The 6,686-nt window shown below is 46.4% G+C and overlaps 1 long non-coding RNA gene across 1 annotated transcript in view; it reads left to right on the top strand.

Annotated features, from left to right (window-relative positions):
• The first annotated feature begins 5,083 nt into the window (after window positions 1–5,083).
• Window positions 5,084–6,686, top strand: part of LOC123516215 — a 1,756-nt gene continuing 153 nt past the window's right edge. Inside the window, exons 1-2 of the long non-coding RNA XR_006678126.1 lie at window positions 5,084–5,577; window positions 6,210–6,686. The exon at window positions 6,210–6,686 is cut by the window's right edge and continues 153 nt beyond it. This is a non-coding gene — a long non-coding RNA (uncharacterized LOC123516215). The remainder of the gene's footprint in view (window positions 5,578–6,209) is intronic.

Consider the following 6,686-nt stretch of genomic DNA (forward strand, 5'->3'; position numbering starts at 1 on the left):
GATACATTTCATAATAACACTTGCTCTAACTTCTGCCATTCCCATTGCACAACTGTTCCTCGTGTACTGTTCTTCCTGCATTTTGTTGTCTGGCTCCGCGTCCTCGGCTGGCAGATAGAAGAAGGTATGTCCTCTATATTGTTCGTTTCCAGTAGTTTTCCACCGTCAGCTATTAACTCCTTCAGTACCAGGACATGTTTATACTGCTTACTATTTGGCGATTTTACACAGGTTCAGAAACTTAAGAGTGGATTAAAACAATGAAGATTCAGGTCATTAATCATCTGACCTCCATAGATCCTTCATAATGTAAATAAAATCGTTAAATCACACAAAAAATCATGATAAAAATGCGTTCCAATACTGAAGGGGTTAACAGAAGAGCAATTTGAAGAAGTCTGTTGTTTTCAGCTTTGGTTTTCTGTCACTGAACACTGATTTTATTTACGAGTTTTAAACCAATTGGGGGAGATGACATGTTGTTATTTACTATAGGTTTCTGCGTTGTAATATTCAATAACTACAAAGTTCGCATAGCTGTGTTGCTAAAACTTAAGTATATTTTCTAATTCAATGCATTTCTCCAGCGTACGATAAAATATAACATCATTTACTAAACTTGAGTATATTTCCTAATCTAATACATTTTTTTCACAGCACCATAAAATAAAACATCATTTACAGTTGGCTTTATCGTAAAATTCGACCCCCACTGCTACATGAATATACAGGGCAAGCAGACACAGCGTCCTAGATGACGCTTCTTGAGGGCGTGTCACAAATGCAGTGTCGTCGAAACTTTATGGTAGTGAGGTGAGGTGAGATTGTTACCACGAGTCCCGCAATCCAACTATGGCGAACAGAACCATTATTATCCAAGGTGTCTCTCTTGGATTCTCACCACAACAAAGTCTAGCCACACACCACACACTAAACACTACACTGCCGACCGTGTTCATTAAGCGCTGTGGCGAAAAAAAAAAAAAAAATGATAGAGTGACTGAAGCCTTGGACATTAAAAACTCAACTTCATGAAGCTTGACTTGCCTACCGAAGACTTTATGCTAAGTTATGTAAAAATAAAAGCGGAGAATCATGCGTAAGAAAGTTTGAAGCAAGGGAAAGAAATCATCACTGAAGTGTCCGTGAATTTCGCAGAAAGCCATGGCAGGGAGAGAGAGAGAGAGAGAGAGAGAGAGAGAGAGAGAGAGAGAGAGAGAGAGAGAGAGAGAGAGAGAGAGAGAGAGAGAGAGAGAGAGAGAGAGAGAGAGAGAGAGAGAGAGTGTCCAACAAGAACAAACAGTTGATAGTCTCTTCCAAAGACAAAACAAAGCACAAAGTTAATTGATGCAGAATGGAAATGAGAGTAAAGATGGAAGGATACAATGCCGAGTCCCACCAGCACAAAGTCAAGAGATGGCGGTATAAACCCATGAAGAACGCCAGACAACGAGGTCTCTGTTCTTGAAGATGTGAAACAAGCAAAGGAGAGAAAGATACATTCGAGGTCACTTTGAGAGATGCCTGAAAGTAGGTTCACAGCAGATTAGCCCATTTATTTTCGCAATGCATACATGTTAAGAGGCTCCCTGAGGCGTGATGCAATGCAATAGCAATGGTGCTGCATGAATAAAGAGGCCAAAGAACATGTACTTATCGTCTCACTGGTTTATCATTAAATGCATACAACCCTCTCTCTCTTAAGTCGTCAGTAATGAATCAAGTATACCTCTGAGCGATATCTAACAAGGCAGGTATTAGACACACCTCACACGTCAGACTAGTTCAGAGAAAAGCCCCAGCTTGGATTTCAGCAACACAAGGAGGTCTTTGATTTCACCGACCAAGAAGCAGTTATGAACTCATTACGTGGACAGAAAATTAACGAGGACATCACAAGACTCCTCCAAAGTTTTAATGCAAATAGCACGCCGGCGATCAGGTTCTATTAAGACTGACAAAATCAACACTGGGAGGGGAGGCAGGCGTGGCGGGGAGGAACATTATCATCTACATTACTTGGAGTCTGCAAGAAAAACTATCTCTAGAAACTTCGACCAAAAGCAAAACCAAAAAGAAGTAAATAAATAAATAATAAATAAAGTGATAAACATAGATGCTTGGAATGTTTAAAATTTACAGGCAATACTCCAGCAGAAACAACAGCAGCAGCTACAGCAGCAGCAGCAACAGCAGTAGTAGTAGCAGTAGTAGCAGTGGTAGTAAAAGTCGTGGTGGTGGTGGTGGTGGTGGTGGTGGTGGTGGTGGTGGTGGTGGTGGTGGTGGTGGTGGTGGTGGTGGTGGTGGTGGTGATGGTGCTGGTGGTGGTGGTGGTGGGTAATAGTGGTAGTGGTCGTTGTCAAAGTAGTAGTAGTAGTAGTAGTAGTAGTAGTAGAAGCAGTAGTAGTAGTAGTAGTAGTAGTAGTAGTAGTAGTAGTAGTAGTAGTAGTAGTAGTAGTAGTAGTAGTAGTAGTAGTAGTAGTAGTAGTAGTAGTAGTAGTAGTAGTAGTAGTAGTAACCAAAGAAGTGAATGAAGTAAGTAGTGCTACTCTTCCAACATGCAGCAGGTCGGTGGGTTGGCGAGGCGTGTGGGTCTGGGAGCCGCCTCCGAGACCACCAGATAGGCAGACACCAGACACTCACAGTTCTCACCAACGGAGGCCAGGGTGTCCAGGTGAGTCTCACGCACTCATACGGGACAGGTGTGGTAGTTTGATGAATGTCACTGTGATTCAGAACTCCCACGTGTAAGCCGCTGCTTTATAGTGCTTTGGTTCATAATAGCGCAGGAGTGTAGGCAAACAGACGATGTAGGAAGTAAAAAGCTCAGTCACTCCCAACACATCCCGACTGACGAGGAGAGGTAGGAATGAATGCAACTGTACTCCCTCCCTGTATAGCTCAATTTAAAGACGGCTTGCTTTTGCCTTCTCTAATCCTCCCACATAGTGAAGCACAATAGAGTCAAGAGAGCTGTGCAAACAAGGAACTGGACGGAGACGTCACCTCACAACCCGCGGCAAGGCAAGGGAAAGTAACGGTGGGAATACCTTGGTCGCTACCTTGAAGTCTGCTGATCAGGTTTAGGCAGAATTTTCCTTCTGCATCATCGCATCAACAACAACCTAAGTAAAACTGAGACCCCGATGTACCGACCACAAATGAAAGAGGGAAAGCGACCACTGCACCAACTTACGACGTTCAAACCTGCCTGGCGACGCGACTGCAAGGGCGATGATAACACAAGGAAAGGAAGTGGTGAAGCGGGAGAGGGGCAGCGATAGGGTTTGTTACCATGGAAGGCGGTGAAGGAGTGGGTGGTGAGGAAGCGGTGGGAAAGTGACGGAGGGGAAACAGTGACGAGGAGGGATGGCGGTGATGGAGGATTCTGACGGAAGGAAGGGAGGACAATGATGGGAGGGAAGCAGTGATACGGAAGGGGGGATGTGCAATGATGGGGATGGTGACGAAAGGGAGGACAGTGATGGGAATGGAAGGCAGGTCTGTCTGGCACCGCGGAAATGATATGTAGGCAAATCGAAGTAAAACAGCGAGGAAAACGAACAATTACTATCATTTCTAACTTCTATAACTTTCGCTGCTATTGTTGCTGCCATTACTGTTTACGAGATAAGAAACAACAAATAGAAGAAAAAGAACAATAACTATAACAGCAACAGCAACAACAACAAAAACAAATATGACAACGAAGACAACGTCAACAACAACAACGACATCTTGTCAAGGTAAAATAAGGGAAGGTGGTAAGGACACCTGTTCAGCCGTACTTTCCCACTGCACTCATTTCCGTTTCCTTGGTCTCTCAGTCTGGGATGGATAAAGACACGGCCGAAAGTGCCATCCTGTTCCCACATTTCACCCTTTACCAGCTCTCACAGGTACCCATTTATCGACCTAAACGCAAAAGAAATTGAAAAGATTGCCCGTCATCTGCCCCGACCACGAATTCGCTAGTCGGTAGCTGGCGCCAAGGTCTTGGTAAGCGGCGCGCCTCAGGCACAGACGAGTGTCGGTTTGGAATCGCAGGTTCGAGCCGACCACAAGTTCGTTCACCTTAATGCTAGTCCAGTGGCTTGAAATCCCTGCTCTCTCTAATGCACTATGTGGTTCACTGTGTGTGTGTGTGTGTGTGTGTGTGTGTGTGTGTGTGTGTGTGTGTGTGTGTGTGTGTGCACTTGGCGACAAACTGAAGAGAGCAAACAAAATTTTGGAAAAAAGGGGGAGAGAAGGGAGTCCATTAACAACCTAACTAATGGTGATAACGATCGTTAACAGCTTCTTGGCGTTTCAAGGCTTATCATTAAAACGATTTTGAAGGATTGATGATATTTATCAAACACACACACACACACACACACACACACACACACACACACACTTTTTTCTACCTAAAACCTATCGTTATATTTATCGATAAAATGACATACTGACTTTATCGAACAACACAAAGGGCTAGTCACTCTCTTCGTAAGCAGGAGGGCAGAAGCGAGGAGACTGCAGCAAGCGGATCTGTGAGCTAGGCATTAGTGGCCACGCATCCCCCCCCCGCGGAGAGTTAATGACACCGGAGCATGAAATCGGTGAGTGACGGGAAGCTTCAAGGTCAAAATAATTCCGTCAGTGGCTTATGATCTTCCCGTGAAATGTCTTGTAAATCAAAAACACCTTCCAGAACCACATCGTTTGACGTAAGAGTCGAGTGTGCTTCTTCACGCCCCTCACACGCCGCCGGCAAACACCCGACAACCGCTCGTCTGACGCCTGACGCCGCCACCACGCTGTCCTTGGCAACCTCGGTGTCCAAGTAAAGGGTAATCTGTGTATGTGTGTGTGTGTGTGTGTGTGTGTGTGTGTGTGTGTGTGTGTGTGTGTGTGTGTGTGTGCGCACGCGCCTGTCTGCCTGAGTGCTTGAAAGACATACACGATATTTACATGACAGCTTTAAGTGTGTGTGTGTGTGTGTGTGTGTGTGTGTGTGTGTGTGTGTGTGTGTGTGCGCGTACATATGCGTTCGTGTGTGCGTGTGGTGGAGAATATCTATGTATATATTCAATAGCTCTGCCAAGCACATATATTTGCGATACTGCAAATCTAACATAAACAAGTGGTATAAGTGATGATAAAACATACAGCATGAAGAAAGGATCACAACGACTATACGAGTAAGGGACGGACGGCTCCTCCTCGGCCGCCAACCCTGAGGCCGGCGCGTCGCAGTGATAAGCTGCCATAAAGCATTCACAAGAGTCTTTAGTCTAGCGTCAAATGGGCACGTGATGAAGAACCTCGAGTATCAAGGTCATCGCACTAAGGAAGCGTGTGTCTGGCAGCCCTCATGGTTCACGCCGCCTCTTAAAACCCTCGGCGTGAAGGTGTCAGACGTGAGTGTAAAGTTAGTGTGTATTGACGAAAGGTTTGTCTCCATTCTGACGGGACTATGGCAGCGGCGGCGGTGATGGCGTCGGCCCCGGAAGCGGCAGTAGGATGCTCGTGACCTTGGCTGAGCTGAGCTGGGACAGGACTCACCTGAGGTTCCCGGAAGCGACGGGATAACAGGTATGCGGGGAGGAGGCTCGCGGGGATCCCTCTGTATTCCTGTACACCAAGCACCATGAACACACACAAATATTCCTTCAATACTTACATAACACTGTGTTGTGTATGCGAGACAAAGACACTAAGCAAAAAAATTCTCCCTCCTTCTCCCCCTCTCTCTTTCTCTTTCTCTCTGTTAACCCCTGCATAATGTTACGTAATGGAGCCAAGGGAGTCCTGCAGACCTTCCACAAATATATTATGTATGTAAATTAGAATGAAACTAGGTAACCTCTGGGCTTCATCGCCGCCCACCCGATAGGGCCGCCTGCTGACCCTACTGCTGGGGCTTCCCCTTGCTCTGCTCTGGTTATTCGCTCTCTTGCCTTTCACTGCCGGGTCTCTCTCTCTCTCTCTCTCTCTCTCTCTCTCTCTCTCTCTCTCTCTCTCTCTCTCTCACGCTTGATTAAATTCACCACCTACATTTCGTGATGGACCACCTAGTTTGGACTGGGAGATATGCATGATTTGTTTTTTGTTGTAATACTCTTGTGTGTGTGTGTGTGTGTGTGTGTGTGTGTGTGTGTGTGTGTGTGTGTGTGTGTGTGTGTGTGTGTGCGAGCGCACTTTTAATTCGTTTTCATTGCATTCAGACGTGCTGGTTCTCCTCCACTCCTTCATCATCGACGCATCTATTAGGAGGCTGTGAGTTCGATATCCTCCACTGCTTCTCCTCATTCTCCTCGCGGACGCTGTGAGGGAGCAGGTGGGAGGCTGGCTCGCCCCTTCAACACACCTTTACCTTATAAGGATGTCAGGTGGACCGAGTGAGGCACATCTAACATCCCAAATGCTGCTTCTAATCACTGTTTATTCTGTGGCGGAGGAGAGGGTCGATCTCACACCTGCTCACTGCCTTCCTCACCCCTGCCGGCCTCCCCTCATGGCCCCTCGTGGCTGCAGGTCACAAGCGGAGTGTGTGGTGACCTCTTGTAAACACCTCTGTAACTTCTCTATTCAGGTATTTTGCACGCTTGCCCATGAAAGGCGAGGCAGGACGAGACGAAGGCTTTATAAGGCGGCGATACAGCAGAGAAAGAATGCCAGGCAGAGGGCGGTGCGTCTCTCGC

This window comes from Portunus trituberculatus, chromosome 40 (assembly GCF_017591435.1).
Source record: "Portunus trituberculatus isolate SZX2019 chromosome 40, ASM1759143v1, whole genome shotgun sequence".
Classification (NCBI taxonomy): domain Eukaryota; kingdom Metazoa; phylum Arthropoda; class Malacostraca; order Decapoda; family Portunidae; genus Portunus; species Portunus trituberculatus.